The following is a 21,647-nucleotide window of genomic DNA, read 5'->3' on the forward strand; positions in this document are numbered from 1 at the left end:
CAGAGCCCAGAGCCTGCTTCAGATTCTGTGCCTCCCTCTCTCTCTCTCTGCCCCTCCCCTACTTGCTTGCTCTCTCTCTCTCTCTGTTTACAAATTTAAAATTTTGGTTGTAGAACTCAGAGTGGTATTTCATTTCTACTCAATTATAATTGTTACGAAGCTTTGGAGCACAAACCTCTGAAAAAGTGAACGCAGCACACTGTGTCGGGGCCCCTTTGCTGAGAAGGGACCTGGGCATGTGGCCAGGACTGTGCCCGGCTTGCCAGTTGAGAGGATAACTGGCAGGGCAGCCTGGCCCTGTCCACAGCCAGGTGCTCTGGGAGTCCACGGCTTCCACTCCACGGCTGTGCCAGGCAGGCTGCGGGCCCCATCGCCCCTGGAGGGGCTCAGCGCCCGCTTGGCAGTCAGACTGGGTGTAAATATCTGTCTCATTCTCAGCTCCTTATCTTCTGCCCATCCACACCCTCTGGACGGATCTGGACAATTCCACTCATACCCACCTCTTCTTTTCTGGCCTGACTCCCGCAGCTGTTTTCTCAGCCTGGCATCCAGCCCTTCTCTCCCCCAGCTAGAGCCACTCGGTCCACACCAGCCGTCTGCCAGCCCCAAGGGTCCGTGTGCACCGAACACTCTGGGACTTGGCACCACGGCTGGCTTTGGGCGTCTACTTTTTTTTTTTTAATGCTTATTTAACTTTGAGACACAGAGAGAGAGAGAGACAGAGCATGAGCAGGGGAGGGGCAGAGAGAGAGAGGGAGACACAGAATCCAAAGCAGGCTCCAGGCTCTGAGCTGTCAGCACAGAGCCCGACGCGGGGCTCGAACCCACAAACCGCGAGATCATGACCTGAGCCAAAGTCAGACGCCTAACCGACTGAGCCACCCAGGCACCCCTGGGCTTCTACTTCTTATTCTCTTGTTGCTCCCAGATCCAGTCATGTGTGTAATTGGTCTATGTTTTCTCAACCGCCTGAGTTTTATTTTCTGAGTCTGTGTGCCTGCCAGGTAACCCCCTTCTCCAGGTGCCCCAGACCCTTAAGAACCTCGGTGATGCCTTATTCTTTGGATTCTTCCTCCAAGCAATTAGAGGCTGGGGTGAGGGTCTACCACCCCTTGACCCGTTTCCCACGGCAGACCACCACATACGTCAACAGTCACATGCTCCACACTCACTCTTCCAGTCCTTCTGACAGGTGGGTGTTCACATGACATGTGCCATGAGAGGAAACTGAGGCCCAGGGGTGAAGTCACTTCCTCAAGGCAGCAGAGCCAGGACTGGAGCCAGACGATTGAATAGCAAAGCCCTCACTCTCCCCTCTGCATCATAGAGCCCAAGGCCCCTAGTCCCTTGTCCTGCTGTCATCTGTATCTAAAATGGGACAAAGCCAGGGTGCCTGAGGGACTCAGTCGGTTAAGCATCTCTTGATTTCAGCTCAGGTCACAATCTCACAGTTCGTGGGTTTGAGCCCCGAGTCAGGCTCTGTACTGGCAGCGTGGAGCCTGCTTGGGATTCTCTCTCTCTTTCTCTCTCTCTCTCTCTACCCCTACCCCACTCTCTCCCTCCCTCTGTTTCTCTCTCTTTCAAAAGTAAATAAATAAACTTTTACCAAAATAAAATGAAATGAAACAAGGCCACATTGAGGGGCTCGGTACCTCTGCCCTGGACAATCACAACAATCTTCATGTTGTTGCCTTTTAATCTGTTAGGTGAGCCAACAAATACTCATTAAGCACCCTGTTCCTGCCAGATACAGCTTCCACATGATCTATTTTTCAGCGCAACATTGACACGGCAGCTGGAGCTATGGTTTGGATCATGTCACACTTCTGCTCGCAAACTTTCAGGGCTCTAGCTCAAGGCAGGGCCTGCTGGAGTGGCTGCGAGGAACTGGGACTTGGAACCAGGCCATCTGTGGGGCCAGACAGGCTGGCCCAGCTGGGCAGAGGGCACAGCCAGGCAGCTCAGTGGGCGTGATCACGGGTAGAAGGTCCTGGAAGGAGTCACCAGGCTCCGGGAAGGTCCAGGGCCCAGGCCACAGAGGAAGGACTCGATTCCCAGGGAGGGGACCTGCAAATGAATGGAGTAACCTGGTTACTAGACTGAGCAGCACAAGGAGACTGGGGAACCTGAAGGTGTCGTAAAAACAAGCAGGAAAGGGGGCAGACCTTGGCTAGCGTGGTGTTGTGTCCCGCAGAGTAAAGCTGCTTCAGGGCAAGATGGGTCCTGGGCCCAGAGGAGACAACTTGGACCCCTCATTGAGGAAGGGGTGCCGGACAAGGCTGGGGACAACAGCCTGACAACCACTCCCCACCCCCTTACTGCACTGACACAGGCCTTCTCCCCTCCCAGGCGGGTCAGAGGCCGCCTCCTCTGTGCCTGGGCTTGTGCCTTCCTGTGGCCCGGCTGTGGTGCTCAGCGCTCCGCCCCATCTATTCACTTCCTGAAGCCCACTTACCCTTCAGGAGCAAGTACCGGGGTGCTGGGGTGGCTCAGTCGGTTAAGCATCCAACTTCAGCTCAGGTCATGATCTCACAGTTTGTGAGCGCGAGCCCCGCATCAGGCTCTCTGCTGTCAGCACAGAGCCTGCTTTTGGATTCTATGTTTCTCTCTCTCTCTCTCTCTCCCTGTGCCTCCCCTGTGCTCGCTCTCTCTCAAAAATAAGTATTAGAAAAATATTTAAATCATTAAAAAAAAAAAAAGACTAAGTGCAAACGAGCATGCTTTTTTTCTCTTTTCAGGCCTTCCCACTCTGTTTTCTTACATAACAGACTAAGTCTTTTTTTTTTTTTAATGATTATTTATTTTGAGAGAGAGAGAGAGAGAGTGCACAAGCAGGGGAGGGGCAGAGAGAGAGGGAGAGAGAGAATCCCAAGCAGGCTCTGTGCTGTCACCTCAGAGCCTGACGCTGGGCTCAATCCCATGAACCGTGAGATCGTGACCTGAGCCAAAATCGAGAGTCGGATGTTTAACCGACTGAGCCACCCAGGTGCCCCAACAGACTCAGTCTTATGTTACTTGCTGCATACCTCTATTAAAACACTCTTCATTTAACCTGGTTTATTAGCTTCCTGGGGCTGCCATAACAAAGCATCACATGCCTCGTGGCTTAAAACGACAGAAATTTATTGTCCCACGGTTCTGGAGGCCAGAAGGCTGAAATCATGATGTCAGCAGGGCCGTGCTCCCTCAGAAACCACCTCCCAGGGATTTCCCAGTTCTTCTGGCTTTCAGTAGCCCTGGGCATTCCTTGGCTTGTGGCCACATTATCCAGTCTCTGCCTAGTCATCACATGGCCCTCTTCTCTCCGTGTCTCTTTTCTTCCTATAAGAACCCAGTCATGTTGGATTAAGGGTTCACCCTGCTTCCATCTGACCTCATCTTACTGTAACTAATTAATCCGTAATTACCCCACTTCCAAATAAGCTCATATTCTGAGGTATGGGGGAGCAGGACTTCAACATGTCTTTTTGGAGGATGCAATTCAACCCATCACACCTGGTATGACAATGGTATCTAGGCCGCCATCTTCTATATCCTCAGCTCCTTGCCTACAGCCGGGTAGTTCTGGAGAGAAACAGACCTGGGTCTGTCACTCACCCTCTTGTAAAACCTGAGCAAGATCCTTAAGCCATTCGTCTTTTCTCGTCTGTAAAATAACCACAACACCTAGAGCTATTGTGATGTTAATGTCAGTTCATGTGCTCAGTGAGTGCCCGGGAAATTTTAATTAGTAGGTAGTAGTGCTGTGTGTTGAACAGGGTAGAGACTCAATAAATAAATGTGAGTCACTGTCTCTAATAAATATTTACTAAATAGGCAGGCCTGCAGAATACCTGAACTGATGAGCTTCTCCAGAGGGAGGGAGAAGCCGTGGCCAGCAAGCCCTGGAGACTCTAGCCCGTCCCCTGGCATCGTGGGAATTGCTGAGGTGACATGGTGGCCACTGCCTGTCCCTGCTTGGATGGCAGGAGATTCTGGCTCCCGTCCTCACAGCGGGGAATCCTGGCTGGCTCTGTGAGAATGTGAAGGTGAAGCAGGCAGGACTCTACACCCTGTTTTTTGTTCTCTAGCTGGTGTGTGTGTGTGTGTGTGTGCACGCGCGCGCACATGTTCTGGGGAATGGGGGCCTGGAAGACAGGGACCAGAGGGGCCCAGCATCGTCCTGAAAGAGACATTCAGGCTGGAATGAAAAGCTAGCAACCAGAGCTTGACCTCCTGCTCTGGGGCCCTCCATGATTTCTATGAAGAATCAGATTCTTCTACAGGATGAGGGTGGGTAGTGGGCATAGCACAGGAGATGGAATCAGAGACTTGGGGCTGAAAGAAAACTACGTTGGAGTAGCTGGGGTGACCTCCATGATTGCAGTCTTCTCTTGTATCAGGTGGGGCTGGTAAAATCTGCCCTATCAAATAAGAACATGATTCAAATGCCAGCTGTTTATGTCCTGAGGTTGCCAACCCTTGAAAGGACATTTCCAGAGCATATCCAAATTTGCAAAGGACCATCACAGCTTTGCTTTGTTTTTATTTTCATTTTCACAACCAGAAGTGAAAAATCCATTAATTACTCTTAGAAAGAAGAAAATATGTCTGAGGCTCAACATCCATCTGCCATAGGATGAAACTTGGCATCCCTCATTCTTTCTCTATTTCATGAACACCCAAGATTGTATGCTTCTGTTTCAAGGGGGTTCCTTTTCCTCAGGAAAAATGCTGACCTGGCGTCTGGCCTCCCTAGACTCCATACTAGACAAATATTTCCACCGTAGACTAATCACCAACTCCTTGAAATTTCTTGAAAAATTGCTTCAAGGAGATGTACCAAAGTGGGAAGCACATTTTCAGGAAAGAAGATAATGATGGGGTTTCATCCAGGAACCACACATTTAAGAGTCAGACATCATTAGGGGTGCCTGGGTAGCTCAGTTGGTTGAGGGTCCGACTCTTGATCTCAGGGTTCATGACATCGAGCCCTGCGTTGGGTTCTGTGCTGACACTGCTGAGCCTGCTTGGGATTCTTTCTCTCCCTCTCTCTGCCCCTCCCTGCTTCTCAAAAATAAATAAATAAACTTAAAAAAAAAAAAAAAGGTGGTGCCTAGGTGGTTCAGTCGGTTAAGCATCCAACTTCCACTCAGGTCATGATCTCACGGTCCCTGAGCTCAAACCCCGCATTGGGCTCACTGCTGTCAGCATGGAGCCTGCTTCTGATCTTCTGTCTCCCTCTCTCTCTGTCCCTCCTCCGCTTGTGCGAGCTCTCTCTCTCAGAAATAAGTAAAATATTAAAAAATTAAAAAAAAAAGAGTCGGACATCATTGCACCAGACAACATATGCGCTGAACAACACCGACACACTCTGCAAACGTGGGAAGTTTCATGATTAAATTTACATCCTTCAGTCTAGACAGTGAGGGCAAGGATACGATGTGCATAGATAACTGGAACACTGTGCAGATCTAAGGAACTTCCGCAAAAGTTACAACGTGTGGTGAGGTCAAAGAATAAAGAGCTCACATTCTTTGGGGCAATAAGAAGAATGCCTGGTGTCTTTTTTTTTCTAATGGGAGAGAGATCAGGGTCAGATAAAGAGAAGGGAGAAAACTGTGGTAAGCAGGTGATCCACAGGTAGAAAAGCAAGCTCTAAAAAGTACGGCCTGGATCCCAGTTCGTATGTTGATTACCACATTCAGTTTCCATTCCGGTTCTGTATTTATTGATCACATTTGCATCTACCCAGGTAAGGAAACTCTGCAATACAGGGCACGCAATTGGCGTGTCTAGGGACCTATGCAGTCTCAGCAGAATGTTGTCAAAGTGGATTCTAAGTTCAGAAGCCTCATAATTATCAGCAAAAGCTGCCCAATAATTTCACCAACACACCATATGAACAGACTTCAATGCAGAGACTATTGGAGAGCACTTAACTTGTAGTAAAAAGTACCTAAAACTTCAGGTGTAGCTTGTATGGCATCCAGGAAACATACCACTGTTGGCAGGTTCCCATACCTCTAACCCCACAGTGGTAACGAACACGGCAACTTCTTTTAGAAAACCTCATTATATGCCCAGCATGAAGCCTTTACGTTTGTTATTTACAACTTCGTGGTCTGCAACAAACTAAAAATAGCTCAAATTGTTTAAATCCCTAATTGTTTGAATAACACAACTGCTTTAGACTTTCAGAAAGTTGGATTTCCCACTTGAGTTCCACAAGGTGCGTTAAAAGATCCCAGCCAGGGATCTTTCCAGGAAGTGATGTTGTAAAGTTTCTCTGCAGAAAATCTCTAGGGTTCTGGGACCTCTGCTTTCCTCAACAGGACATGTCACTGCAGAGGACCACACTGGGCATGGTCCCGCTAAATGCTCACCATGCATGGATCTCGGACGATGTTACATTTTGGTGGGGTTCTGAGCCGTGCAATCAATGAGAGAAATACACTGAGGAGAAAACAATTTCTTTGAGACTCTTCGCAGTTAAGTTTTTCTAAGGCAAGGAGATTATTTACCTCTGCTAAGTTCAGAGACTAGGTTTGGGTGACCTAAGTTTCTGGAAAAGCAACAAGAGACTGAAAGCACCTTGAAAATTATTCAAGCTTAAAGGAAAAGATCATAAATTATTTTTAAAAAATCCATAAGACAGAACAACAATAAACCCCGAGGTAACTGAAGGACAAGGACTCTGCCAAAATGAGAAATATGTTTGTGTGTGTGTGTGTGTGTGTGTGTGTGTGTGTATGTGTATACACACTTTCCTCTTAAGAAAATGACTTGTATGGCAACACAAAGCACATGAAAATATAAAGTTCTCTGATAAAGGTAAATACATAGACAAATACATAATCCCGTAATATCGGAATGGTGGTACATAAATCACTTTTAATTTTGATGTAGGATTCAAAGGATAAAAGCCCAAAATACAAACTATACCCCCATGTTAATGGATACAAAATATAAAAAGATGTTATTTGTGACATCAGTAACGAAATTGGTGTTGGAGAGGATGTAAAAGAGTAGAGTTTCTGTATGTGATCATGGACATTTCTTGATTTCAGTTCCCCAACATCCTTTCCCCGTTCTTCCAGTAACAGAACCACTGCTTGCCTTGTTCCATCATTGGCCCATGTGGTTTGCTGAGCTGCCTTGAACCCTAGCTCTGAGTTTGGACATGTGTCTCAGAATGGCCAGTGAGGAGGTAGAATCCCCCTGTCCACAGTGACTGGTTTCAGCAGAGATCTTCAATTCTTTCGGTGGGACTCAATTCCATTTTTTGTTTGTCGATTTAACTCTTGGGAGACAGAGATGGACTTCAGCTATTCAGATATCTGCTCGACCCTGCTGAAAATGAAGTAAAAATGGAAGAAAGCATACCCAAGAGAAGAGAGGTTGGGGTCCAGATGACATTATTTGAACTCCTGGGTCCAGCTTGGCCAACCCCCCTGAAGTTTTCAGTTAAGCAAACTAAGAGATTCTCTTTTCTTTCCCACACCTGTTTGAGTTGGGTCTTCTGTCACTCACAAGCGACACTCAGAGTGGTATACCTTTACAATTCAGCTAATTGTAGATCCTTGTGACTGACCGTAACCTGGATGTGAATTTGGAGTATCAAACAGCCCCTGAAACATCAAGACATACAGAGCATTTCTGCAGGCCTCTTTTTAATTCCAAACTGGGATATGTCAGTAATAGGTCCCTCATATCACCTGTCATCAGCTCTGACCCATTCATCTGCCTTAATTTCTCCGTCCCAATTAATGTTACTGGACATAAAAGTACATCATTACTTGTTTATATATTTATGGTCTGTTTCACTTGCTAGAATGTAAACTCCATGAAGGCAGGCACTTGGCCCGCGGTGTGCTCTGCTGTTTCCCCAAGGTCAAGGACACTGCCTGGCACCAACTATAAATATCAGTTGAATGAACGAATGCATGAGTGAGCAACCTTGGCTTCTCATATCATTCTCCCTATATGATTAGCTCTGGAGTCAATTGCTGGGGTCCAAACAAACAGTGACCTAGAGAGCAAAAGAGACTACTGTCCACTAGCAGGCCACCTGCATAGCCACCTCTCCTCTCTGGAAGGGACATCTCTTGTTAGCTAATTACATAACAAGAAACTCTACTTTCTATAAATTCTGAAGGCAGTGGGTGAATGAATGAGCCACCTGGGTGGCTTAGTTGGTTAAGCATCTGACTTTTGATCTCGGCTCAGGTCTTGAGCTCATGGTCATGAGCTCAAGCCCCAAGTTGGACTCCATGCTGGGTGTGAAGCCTACTAAAAAACAAAAATAAGAAAGAGGGAAGGAAGGAAGGAAGGAAGGAAGGAAGGAAGGAAGGAAGGAAGGAAGGGAGGGGTGCCTGGGTGGCGCAGTCGGTTGAACATCTGACTTTGGCTCAGGTCATGATCTCACAGTTCATGGGATTGAGCCCAGAGTCAGGCTCTGCACTGACAGCAAGGAGCTTGTTTAGGACTCTCTCTGCCCCTCTCTTTCTGCCCCTCCCTGCCCCTCAAAAATAAATAAATAAACTTTAAAAAGAAAGAAAGAAAGCAGATACCATAAAATAGCTTTACTTGCTAATATACCAAGAAGTTAATTGGACCTGACAGTTTAAAAATATATCAGAGGAAAACATTTTGACTAACCTGAGCCATTTTGTCCAATGGGGTCAGAAGAGAAGTAGGTAGTAATAAATTATGCTTATAGGGGCGCCTGGGTGGTTCAGCCGGTTAAGTGTCTGACTTTGGCTCAGGTCATGATCTCACAGTGAGAAAGTCTGCCTTGAACGGGCTAACAGTTTTGATTTCCATCCCAATTTCCATGTTGTTTAGAGAGCTGCATTATAAATACTCCAAAATAGCTGAAAGGTTGAAGGTTGAACCTGCATTTTAGGATTCTGAATTCCCTGTCCACTCCAAGTTCTTAAGTATTTTAATAGGGAATTGGTTTATTTGTATTTTTAAGAAAGCCAGGAATCAAGGAGGATATACTGAAAAGTCAGGTGGTTTAGGGAATATGAGTTCCTCTCCTGAGGGAACTCAGTGGCCAAAGACCAACTACAAAGTAAAAACATAATTACACCCCGGGAGAAAGGCCCTGGCCAAGGGAGGAAGGGAGGGAAATACAAAGAAATGACAAGAGAGGAAGGGGCATTCCCAGGCAAGCTGACAAAGGAAGCAGTTAGCTCACGTTTTCCAAAGGTGAGGAAAGACGAATGCCCAACTATTTGTTCTGCTGTTAGGTAAACTGTAATTCAATCTTGGTTTTTTTCAGGGTGTTTCCTTCTCCAATCGTGATTCTCATTAAAATGTAGAGGGTTGGGGTGATTGTGTTAAGTCTTACATTTTCCATTTGCTGTGAGAGGTTGATAGCATCTTGAGCCCTCCTTGGGTAGCACTTACGTTGCTGCACGGTGACTCTGGTTTACACCCGTGTGCGCACAGTAGATCACCACGTCCTCCGGGGCTGGGCCGCTAGACTCAGAATGCTCTTCGCACCAGCACAAACCAATGAACATTTGGTAGATCAGTTCTGGAGCAGATGCACTTTTGCTTTACGGTCCTCCAAACTCATTCAGTATGCAATCAGTTTAAATTAAATTCAGAAGGCTTGGAGAATTCTCAGTCTGGCAATGAAATCGATTAACTTGGCGACTGGTGTCTGACTGTTTAAAAATGAGGGGATTAGAATTACTTAAAATCTCTCTAAACATGTGTGAGAGATTTTTTTAGCGAATAGACAATTAAGTAAATATTCAGAAAATGTACTCAAAGCCATAGGAGGAAGCTGATTTCCAGAGATAAGGAGCTTTTTAATACTAACCAACTTTGCAAAAAGTTTTTCTACAATGATGCTCAAATCTGTACTGTGTTCATACTCACTAATACTTTACTATTTTTCAAATATGATAGCTTGCTTCCCAAATTGGAAATTCTAGGGGTCAGTACTGACCCACTCACTCACTTATTCATTGATTCATTCAGACAATATTTATTGAGCCCCAATCATGTACCCAAGCACCGAAGATATTATAGTGAATGGATATAGACATGCTTTCATAGCGCTTAAAACTGCACCAATAAATTAAAAAATCTCAACTATGATAAGGAGGTAGATGTACCCGGTGCTGGAGAGGACCATGTGAGATTTGCCCTAAGTTGGGTATTTAAGGAAAGTTCTCTAGGAACGATGATGGATGAATGAACAAGATCTGGAGGGAGGTAGATTGACCAGGTCAAGAGAGGAGGGAAGGGGGGTTCAGGCAGAAGGAGCAGCAAACCCAGGTTCTTGTGGGGGAGTAAGGTCAGCATAGCTGACCCAGGAGGCCATGCCAGCGTATATGCCATTTTAGGGGGGTATGCTCGTGTTTGGAAAACGGGAAATCACTGAAATGCTTTAAGCCAGAGAGGAGTGAGGTGGTTCGAGCTGTGGTAAGACCTGATTTGTCTTCCCAAAGACTCTGATCCTGTGTGCCGGAAGGATTGGAGGGTGGCTAGACTGGATGGGGAGTTAGGTGAGAAGGGCAGTTGGCAGGATGCTAAAGGAGGTCTAATGTTGCCCCTCACCCCACAGAGAATGACTCCTCCTTAGCCAGAGTCAGGGTTCTGACACCAAATTAAAATAAACCTGAAAACCTATTTCCTGACCAACAAGGAAATGGAACACCAGCCACACTGAACCTAGATGGTGTTTTTAAGTTTTTTTTTTTAAAGTGAACTCTACCCCCAACATGGGGCTCATACTCATAATCCCTCACAATGCTGAGATCAAGAGTCAGTCACAGCCTCTACCAACTGAGCCAGTCAAGTACCCCTGATTGATTTTTAAAGTAGGCTCCACACCCAATGTGGGGCTTGAACTCATGACCCTGTGATCAAGAGTCATGTGCTCTGTGGACTGAGCCAGCCAGGCACCCCAACCCAAATGATTTTTTAATGTAATTGTTACCCCTCCAAAGCCTTTGAGCTTCTTAAGGACAGGAAATGTAAATTATTCATCATTGTATCTTAAGGCCTAAATACCATCAACAGATTATATAGCTGTCAGGTACAGAAAGGAGGCATGGCATGATAGCTTGCTAGGGCTACTGTGACAAACTACCTGCTTAAGTGACAGTACATTTATTTATTTTTTTTTTAATGTTATTTGTTTTGAGAGAGAGCAGGAGTGGAGGAAGGCAGGGGGCGGGGAGGGGAGAGAGAAAGGGAGAGAGAGAATCTTAAGCAGGCTCCACACTCAGCACAGAGCCTGATGTGGGGCTTGATCCCACGACCCTGGGGTCTTGACCCGAACTGAAATCAAGAGTCCGACACTCAACCACTGAACCACCCAGGCGCCCCAACAGACATTTATTTTCCCACAATTCTGGAGGCTAGAAGTCTTAGCTTAAGGTATCAGTGGAATTGGTTCCTTCTGAGGGCTGAAGGAAGGACCTGTTCTAGGCCTCCCTCATGGCTTGTAAATGTGTCTTTACACCATCTTCCTTTGCGTGTGTCTCTGGGTCCAAATTTCTCCCCTTTACAACACAGTTATATTGGATTAGAGCCCACCCTAAGCACCTCATTTTAAACTTGGTTACCTTTATAAGGACCCTACCTCCAAATAAGGTCACATTTGGGGTAATGCAACTCAACTGATAACACATGGGGCTGTGGGATTTGGTAGCTGGCCTGTGTTCTAGAGGACTCCATTTATCAAGGCAGCTTTTGCTTGTTCCATTTAATAGTGCTGACTCCTTCATGTGCCAGGCTCCAGAAAGCAGACTTCAGACTGGGTAGAGCAGAGCAGGGAGATTGCCTTTTCCTGGTCTCTTCAAAGCTTATGCCATTTTCTTGAAAAAGCCCGACCAAAGCAGATAGATTTTCCAAACTGTTATCTGTTGAATTGTGCCCCTCCACCTCAAATTCGTATACTAAAGCCCTAACCCTCAGGACATCTGAATGTGATTGTATTTGGAGATAGGGTCTTTAAAGAGGTAAATAAGTTAAAATGAAGTCATTAGTGTGGACCTAATCCAGTATGACCGGTGTCCTTACAAGAAGAGGAAATTTGGACACAGACACGCACGGAAGGAAGACCAAGGAAGACATGGGGAGAAGGAGGCCATCTGCAAGCCGACGAGAGAGGCCTCAGGAGAAGCCAGCGCTGTTGACACTTTGATTTGGGGCTTCTATCCTCCAGAATGGTGAGAAAATAAATTTCTGTTACTGAAGCCACCTCGTCTGTGGATTTTGTTATGGTGTTTCCAGCAACCGACACACAAACCAAACCGGCCAATGGTGATTCTCAAAACCCAGTTTCACTTGATAACTCCTTCCCATGATTCACTTCTTATTCATAACAAGTAATGTTTCCTGAGTGCTTACCTGGTGTGTCAGGCACTATGCTGGAGTGCTGTCAATGTTGTCTTATTTAATCTGTACAAACCCCTAGACATGAGGACTATTATGATCTTAATTTGTATGCAGAAGAAACCTGAGCATAAAAGAGATCAAGTAACTTGCCTGAGGGTATCCAGTAGGAAGGGTACAGAGTCTGGGGTCTCCAAGACTGTGCCCTTAGCCTCTGAGCACTTTGTGCCAACCTGAGGACCATTCTGGAAGGAGGTAGAGCTTCACTGCACCATAGAGTTTACAGGCACAGCTGAGACATCTGGGTGTTTAGCTGATGAAGAGAGTGAATTACCCCTTACAACTACTTTCCCTCATTAATAAGAAAATAAACAACCTGACTGAAACATCGGCCAAAACCTTTACAGACATCTCAAAGAAGATATAAGCATGTGAAAAGATACTGCACATCCTCTGTCATCAGGAACACGCAGCAGATTAAAATAAAAATGAGGACCACTACGCTCCTGTTAGAATGGCCAAAATCTAAAACATTGACAACACCAAATGCTGGTGAGGCTATGGAGCGACAGGAACTCTCAGTCATTGCTGGGGTGGGTATGCAAAATGGTACAACCACTTTGGAAGACAGCTAGGCAGTTTCTTAGAAAACTAAACATACTTTTACCATATGGTTCAGCAATCATATTCCTTGATATTTACACCAATGAGCTGTAAACTCATGTCTACACAAAGCCCATTACATGAACATTTATAGCAGCTTTATTCAAAATTGGCACAATGTGGAAGCAACCGAGATGCCCTTGAGTAGGTGAATAAAGGTTAGTACGAGGCAATAGAATATTATACAGCACTGAAAATAAATCAGCCATCAAACCATGAAAGGATGTAGAGAAAATGTTAAAGCATATTACTAAGTGAAATAAGATCATCTGAAAAGGCTACATACTATATGATTCCAACTATAGGACATTTTGGAAAAGGCAAAACTATAGAGGCAGTAAAAGGATTAGTGGTTGCCCAGGGTTGGAGGGAGGGAGGGATGAATAAGTATAGCACGGAGGACTTTTAGAGCAGTGAGACTGCTCTGTATGCTACTATAATGGTGGATACATGTCATTATACATTTATCCGAACCCATAAAATGTACAACACCAAGAGTGAACCCTGATGTAAACTATGGACTTTGGATGATGACAGTGTGTCCATGTAGGTTCATCCGCTGCAACAAATGTCCCATTCTGGCGGGGGTTGCTGACAACGGGGGAGGCTGTGCATACGTGTGGGCAAAGGGTATATAGGAATTCTCTGCGCACTCACCTCAATTTTTCTGTGAGCCTAAAACTGCTCTAAAAACTAACATCTTAAAAAAGGAGAAGAAAGTACTCCCCTAGCCTTTTGGGTCAGCTTGTGACTCTAGATCATTCTTAGTTCTTGCAGAAATCATCAGCCCTCCATGAACAGTCTTAAGACTATACCAACATTTCAGGGCTGGGATTAAATATTTTGCCTTTGCTATTATCACAAGTCATTAGACTCCTATTATTACTGATCTTAAGCCGAGGAAAGAAGATTGGAAGAAAATGACAAGTCATAAAATCACAAAGAAATTGGGGGAATATGTCTTTCATGACTAAAGCTGCATGTATTCGTATTAATGCCACAGTGGTGTCCCTGGTTTTTTTTCACACAAGAGAACATTTACAAAAAGAAGGAGCATGACCTGAGTGAGATATACAGACCTCTCCCTCTTACTCAGGTCATCAGTTGGCATCAGATGTTGAAGACCTGGGGTGCCTGGGTGGCTCATTTAATAAATGTCTGTTGGGGTGTCTGGATGGTTCAGTGGTCTGAGTGTCAGACTCTTGGTTTTGGCTCAGGTCATGATCTCACGGTCCATGATCTCATGGTTTGTGGGTTCGAGCCCCGCATCAGGTGCTGTGCTGACAGCAAGGAGCCTACTTGGGATTCTCTCTCTTGCTCCCTCTCGCTCTCTGCCCATCCCCCACTCACACCATGTCGGTCTCTCTCAAACAAATAGATAAACTTAAAAAAAAAAAGTTGAAGACCTCGAAGACCTTGGATGCTGATGGGAAAAAGACATGTTAAATGTCTTTCAGAACAGATAATAAGTGGGATGGGGTAACATGTTGGAGAATATTAAGCTTTTCTTGAATGTAAAACTGCTCACATTGCTAGAGATGCTTTACTCCTGTTTTTGCATCTAATTGCTGAACTGCTGGAATTTGCATTTTCCCACAATCAATGCCCCGCTGATAGCTGAAACATGTATTGAGAAACAAGTAATCATGCTCTGTGATGAGATAGCCCTTGTGAACAGCCATTGTCCCTCCCCAACAGTGTCTGCCACCACTCAGAGGCACTTGAGGTATCGTGGGGGAAAGAAGGCAAGTGGGATTTCTCCATACCTGTAAGGGTTAAGCGTTGAGTCAATCTACAGCAAATGGCACACCCAGTTTGAGGTCCGTGAGGGTGAAGTAATTTATCTGTGAGTCATCACTGAATACACTCTGTTCTATAGAATGTTGGTTAGCAACTTGCTTCCAAACATTCTGTCCAATGGTTCTGTTACACACCACGTATGAAAGGAGGTAAGTTGTCCGTTGTGACTTAGCATTTGGCAATGAAATAAAGCTGGCATTGATGGGCATGGGTTTTCACCAATGGATTTAAGGTCTGAAGAGAAGTGCTGGGTTGCAAGACTCCATTTTCACTCTAAGCATGAAAGTCAGAGAAGGACTTTGGTGCCTGTGGCTAAGGGGGAGAAGAGTGACTCTCCTGGGAAACTGTCAGTATGGAAAACAAAACAAAACAAAACAAAACAAAACAAAACAAAACAAAACAAAACAGAAAAGGAACTCAGCCCAGTGGTCCTCTTGTTTTATTGTATTGTGGTTTTTTCAGAGGCTCTGACTACATGGTTAAATTCTTAGCTATTTTCAAAACTTCATACTGATTGGTGTTTTCAAGCCAGAACCTTAAAACTCAGTTCTCCCAACCCCAGATCCTATCAAAAGAGCCCTGTATTTGTCAGTCAGGAGGAATGAGCAGGCAAGAGGGCGAGGCTGTGTGTGTCCATGGCTGGAAGGAAGGTGTGCCGTTTTGTTGCTAGGCAATAGGCTTTATGTGACAACAATTCCTTTTCTCCGAACAACCGGGGTGCGCTTTTTGGTTTCATGAAAGCCGTGCATCTTCTTGGTACGAGAAGTACACGTGGCGGTGCCTGGGTGGCTCCGTTGGTTAAGCCTCCAACTTCGGCTCTGGTCATGATCTCACATCTCGTGGGTTCGAGCCCCACGTCAGGCTCTGTGCTGATCGCTCAGAGCCCGGAGCCTGCTTCGGATTCTGTGTCTCTCTCTCTCTCTGGCCCTCCCCCGCTCACACTCTGTCTCTGTCTCTCTCTCTCTCTCAAACACAAATAAACATTAAAAAAAAAGAAGTACATGTGGAGTTTACACTAATTTGTCATATGATAGTGTTTACGAAAGGGAATGCGAATCTACTTTTGAATTCTTTGATTTGCTTCCTTCCCATTGCCACCTGAGAAATCACTTGCTTCAGGGAGACACGATTCTTTCCTTTTCTCAGCTGAGGACCCTTGTCTGGTTTGTCTGGATGTGGTTTGTGTGATTGCCATTCTCTCTAAGCCTCTAAACTCCCCCAGGTGAATAGTGAATGCGCCTCTGAGCTTCTCAATCGAGAGACCATCTTCATATTTGGAAACGTTATTGGATTTGATGTTATAATTTCAAACTAGTTAGCTAATCCTGACACGAACATGTTACGGTATCTTCTCTATTTCTTCTTCTTTTATTGATTCTGAATATAGCACGTGTAGGTTGTGTACTGGTTACAGTCTTCCCAAGATAGGGCCCTAGATCTCTTGCATCCTTACAGCCTTAAAGCATCTGACATAGAACTTGGCATGTAGTAGATGCTTAATAAATGCTCATTGGATGGAAGAATGGATGGAAGCACAAAGATTAATATAGCGTTGCATTTTCCTAATACATGGATTTCAAATAGATTCAAGGCAGGTTCTGCAAATGAAGTGGTGATTGGCCTTATAGGTATTATAAAAAGAGACAAAAATTTAGATGCCCTTAATTTAGAGACGTGTCCTTCCTCTGAATGTAAAAGTCATATGTTTAATATAGAAATAGCAACCAGACATGCTTGGGTATAGATTCAGAATGCTAGAATGCTGATACTCTTTTAATCTTAGGAGACCATCGAGATACTTTGAAAAATGGAAAGTACATAGACTTGAGAACCAGCCCACAGGTTCAATATCTTTTCCCAAGATATTGTATTCTCCTAGAGCAAAGTTAGGCCTTTGCTACCACACTACAACGTACTCTGAAAATGTTTCCCCACTAACAGGAAGTGAGTGTCCCAGGCATTCTTTTCTTTTTGATCGTGGATGAGGGGCACCTGGGTGGCTCAGTGAGTTAAGTGTCAGACTTTTGGTTTCAGCTCAGGTCGTGATCTCCTGGTTCATGAGATTAAGCCTCGCACTGGGCTCTGTGCTGATAGTGTGGAGACTGCTTGGAATTCTCTCTCTCTCTCTCTCTCTCTCTCTCTCTCTCTCTCTGCCGTCCCCACACACGTGCCCTCTCTCTCTCTCAAAATAAATAAATAAACCGGGGCACCTGGATGGCTCAGTCAGTTGGATGTCTGACTTTGGCTCAGGTCATGATCTCATGGTCTGTGGGTTTGAGCCCCGTGTCAGGTTCTGTGCTGACAGCTCAGAGCTTGGAGCCTGCTTTGGATTCTTTGGATTCTGTGTTCTCCCTCTCTCTCTGACCCTCCCCCACTTGTGCTCTGTCTCTGTCTCTCTCTCTCTCTCTCTTTCAAAAATAAAATAATAAATAAATAAATAAATACACTTAAAAAAGAAAAATCTTTGGATGAACTTTGTCTCCTGGATTGAGAAGATTAAAATATTTCCCCTACCCCATCCCTGCCACACTCTGGAACATTGATTTTTGTTCCCAAAGAATAATGGTTAATATTCATCAAGTGCTTGCTATGTGCTAACCACTCTTCTAAGCTCTTTACATGGATTAATCCCTTAATCCTCACAACAATCCTGTGAGGTGGGTGCTATTATTATCCTTTTTTTAAAAAAAAAAAGTTTTTTGAATGTTTTTATTTATTTTTGAGAGACAGAGCACCAGTGGGGGAGGGGCAGAGAGAGAGGGAGAGACAGAATCCAAAGCAGGCTCTAGGCTCTGAGCGGTCAGCACAGAGCCTGATGCAGGGCTTGAACTCACGAACCGTGAGATCATGACCTGAGCCGAAGTCGGCCGGTCAACCGACAGAGCCACCCAGGCACCCCTATTATTGTCCTTTTTATAGAGGAAGGAACTGAGGCACAGAGAGGTTAAGTCACTTGCCTTAGGACTCTGCATCCAGCATGTGGCAGAACTGAGTTTGGAACCGACAGGCTAACCCCAGCCTTCACTCTCTCGACCCTGCTCTGAGCCACCTCTGAAACAGAGAAGGGAAAAAAAAGCAAGTCCTGACACTCGGACTGTCACCATGCCGGGTGTGGACTCTCCACCCACCTGCTGCCTCTCACAGTACACTCTCCTTGGGCTTGTTCCGGGCTGGTCGGGGGCTCGCTCACACCAAGGCCCAAGGGTCTTGCAAATGTGAGTGAGTGCAAGCGTGGCTCAGCCCCAGAGCACTAGGCCTAGGCCTGTGCTGCACCTGAGCCCAGCCTCCCCGGGGCTTGCCTTGAGGCTTAACCCTCCAGACCTGCTCCCTGAAAGCCCTTTGTGGGGAGCCAGGCAAGGCACTCTGACTCCAAACACATGTGCCTGGAGGAGATGCATTTCCCACAAGGGCAGGCCTGGGGCTGCACCCAAGGAGGGGCATTGAGTCTCATGACAGAGAGAACATTCTGGTGCTCTGACCCTGCCAAAGGCTGTCAGAAAAGACTGCCCTCTCCTCCAGTGGGGTGGGGGCTGGGGGGCAGCTACACACAAACACTCAAGTGCTCTTATGTAACAGGTTTGCCTTCCCACATCTCTCCTTTATCAGCAAACACTTCAGAAGGTAAGGCCCTACCTGCATTCCAAAGACCACACAAATCACTTCCCGCCCCGCTGCAAGGCGCTCACTCCCAGGGTGAATCATAGCAACTGCTGAAGAGCAGTCAGCGGTGGGCCCCACCCTTCCCACAGGAAGCGAGAAAGAGTAAATATATAGTTGTTCTCTAAGGGCTGGCACACTGTTAAATAGGTGATTTTAAAAATCGAGAGCTATTTAAGAGGCAGTGACAGCTCTGGAGAAGAACAATGAGTCAGGGGACTGTGGCAGTAGCTGGGCGGAGACCACAGGATTCCTATAAACTCTTTTATAAACAGGGCTCTGAAATTCCAGAGCCCGCAGGAGGTGGCTCCTTCTGTGACTCAGCGCTGCTATGCCACCAAGAATGTACCCAGGATTGGGGCAATTGGGACACCTGAGATGTGGGGTCAGAGCCCTAGGAGAGAATGTTCTTTTAGCATTGAAAAAATCGAAGTGTCAACTCTTTCATGAACCTTCTGGCAGGGCCCTATAAGCCCCTCCATAAACAAGTGCTTGTTTCGGCACCTCCGGGACCCAAACAAAGGTCAGGGGGAGGTAGTGTCTGAGAGACGACTGGAGGCCTTGGGATAATACTGACGGTTAGGCTGCCGTTCAAGGGGCTTACGACGTGATCACTCTGGGAGCAAGAACCCCAGGTCACCAGTTCTATGCCCAGTATGCAATCTGGGTAGTCATCAGTGATTGGGTCGAACCAACATTCCACTTGTCATTTCTCCAAAATGACAAAGATGCCACCCAACAAACAGCTCTGGGACCATACAAAACCACTGATAAGTGAGGAAGACCTAAACTACAAAGAGCCTGGGTGCATGCTGTCACCCGGGGCCTCGTTAAAATGTGGATTTAGGGTAGGGTCTGAGACTCTGCATTTGTGTTTGTCAGAGCCCAGGCTGCCTGCCCGTGGACCACACTTCAAGCACTGGGGTGCCAGACAACATGCGAGAGGGGTGTTCGGTGGAGATCAACCCTGGGAGAGTCGGGGGGACCTGGAGCATGAGGTTTGAGACAGGTCTTGGTGGTGAGATTGGATGGAGAGGAAAGATACCCCAGATCTCCCTGGTAAGGCGGTGGGTGACCCGATGAACTCCAGGGAGAATGGCAATGGCCCTTGTGTAAGGACCAGGATTAGCTGGCCAGGTGCCCTTGGGGAAGTTGAAGGGTTCGGGCAGTTAGGAGCTTGGAAACCGGACTCTGCCATTCAGTAGCCGGGAGACTAGGAAGGTCTGAAAGATGGGGATAGTAATTAGATGAGATGGTATATAAGAGGCTTAGTTCAGGGCCTGGCACAGCATAAGCAGTCAGCAAATAGAACACTTGTTGATATCATTATTATTTTAAAATTAAACATTTTTTAACATTTATTTATTTTTTGAGAGAGACAGAGTGTGAATGGGCGAGGGGCAGTCAGAGAGGGAGACGTAGAATCTGAAGCAGGCTCCAGGCTCTGAGCTGTCAGCACGGATCCAGACACAGGGCTCGAACCCACGAAACACGAGATCATGACCTGAGCCGAAGTCGGACGCTTAACTGACCGAGCCACCCGGGTGCCCCTTATTATTAATTTTTTTAATGTTTTATTTATTTTTGAGAGAGACAGTGCTGGTGGGGGAGGGGCAGAGACACAAGGGGACAGAGGATCTGAAGCGGGCTCTGTGCTCACAGCGGACAACCCGATGAACTGGAATTCACTAACCATGAGATCATGACCTGAGCCGAAGTCGGACACTGAACCCACTAAGCCACCCAGGTGCCCCGATATTATTACTATTATTATTATTATTAACAGTGAAAGTGACTTCCTATTTACCTCTGAGCCTTGGGCCAACATATCCCAAACAGATTGCTCCTGGTTGAGGCAGGCACTCCCTTCTCCCCATTCGTGTCCCCAGGTGCAGGTTGGCCAGTGATGCTGGAACGGACTGGAGAAGTGGCCCGCTTAACAGGAGGCAGAAGGCCTCACGCCCAGGGTCTAGGAAGGACCAAGACTGTCCCTGACCCTGGGCATAAACAGGGGAAATGATTTAGGGTTCTCAAAACTAATTTATTAGTGGAAAAAAGTTATTCAAAAGCCTGTTATGTCATTGACATGTCACCAAATGGCAGATTCTGTTCCAGCCACAGGATAGCAGGACATGTTCTAACCCCAGGTGCCCCAGATTCAGGATGGGGATTCACTAGTCCCAGGTTTCCTGATGCCAGCTATCTCCAGAGCCCCCTGTACCCCATGCCCTGACCCTCTGCTCCAAGTCAAGGGCTGGAGGCAGCCACTAAGGCTCTTTGGGCAGAAAGCCTCACCTTTTCCAAATATTTCCCTTTGAGAGTTAAAGCAAGAGATAAACGGAAGGTATCAGGCAATGCTTGCCCCAGTTAGGCCAGACCTCTGGAGAGCAACTGTGAATGTTGATGAAAATGGGCTGAGTCTAAACAGCAATGATTTATTTTCCAAAGTCTCTGGCAGTTTTGCACCCTCAATTTTCTTCTCCTCCTCTTCTCTTTAACAGGGCAGGGCAAACCATCTGAAGGCCAAATGGCCATGCTCTGTGTTTTCCTCAGAAGGATTTGCATGTGAACCCGTGAAGTTTGTGCCTGGCCATCGGGCCTCTGGCTACTTCAGCTCTTTATCTGCTCTTTCCAGGACTGAGCCCACATGCAAAGAGGTTTCCCAGTGTTAGAGGTAAAGAGACACAAGGCAAACCATCCTCACTAAGCTGTGTGTCCCCTCTCCTGCCTAGCACCAAGGCTGGGTCTCCTGGCCCCATCCTCCTGAGGGGCCCCACGCCCACCCCCACCCTCACCCCCACCCCCACCCCCACCCCAGGAGGCTCCCACAGTGGCCTCTGGCTGACCAAAGTTTACCAGCTGGGAGCCCCTCCCACCCATGGACTTCCTCTTGCCGGGTCTCAGTCCAAGGCGACAATTCAGTTATGTCACTCACATTTACTTCAGGGAGGAAGTCTCCCGGAAGCCCCCCTACCCTTCCCTGGGTCCTATATGCATTTTAGCCGCTGCCTTGATTGGTTTATTTAGGAAATCACCTGGCAGAGGATCCAGTAAGTAGATACTTGTTGATATTTTTATTGTTATTAATAGTTAAGGCTTATTGAAATAATTGAGTGCCAGCCATACACCAGGCACGGTTGTAAGGGTGTTGGCTCTACAGAGATGAGCAGAATGTGTCCCCT

At 46.4% G+C, this 21,647-nt stretch overlaps 1 long non-coding RNA gene across 3 annotated transcripts; it reads right to left on the reverse strand.

Annotated features, from left to right (window-relative positions):
• Positions 1-6,853: 6,853 nt before the first annotated feature.
• LOC123609851 lies at positions 6,854-14,951 on the reverse strand. 3 transcript variants are annotated; one of them, XR_006717999.1, is made up of 4 exons: positions 14,775-14,951; positions 9,397-9,659; positions 7,484-7,610; positions 6,854-7,329 (listed from the first exon to the last, which is right to left on the reverse strand). It is a non-coding gene; the product is annotated as an uncharacterized LOC123609851 (long non-coding RNA). The 3 variants fall into 3 exon arrangements; XR_006717998.1 differs by having other exon boundaries at positions 6,854-7,332; XR_006718000.1 differs by lacking the exons at positions 6,854-7,329; positions 7,484-7,610 and adding an exon at positions 8,647-8,855 and having other exon boundaries at positions 9,185-9,659.
• Between the last annotated feature and the right edge of the window lie 6,696 nt (positions 14,952-21,647).

The sequence above is a fragment of the Leopardus geoffroyi genome, chromosome B2 (genome assembly GCF_018350155.1).
Source record: "Leopardus geoffroyi isolate Oge1 chromosome B2, O.geoffroyi_Oge1_pat1.0, whole genome shotgun sequence".
NCBI lineage: Eukaryota > Metazoa > Chordata > Mammalia > Carnivora > Felidae > Leopardus > Leopardus geoffroyi.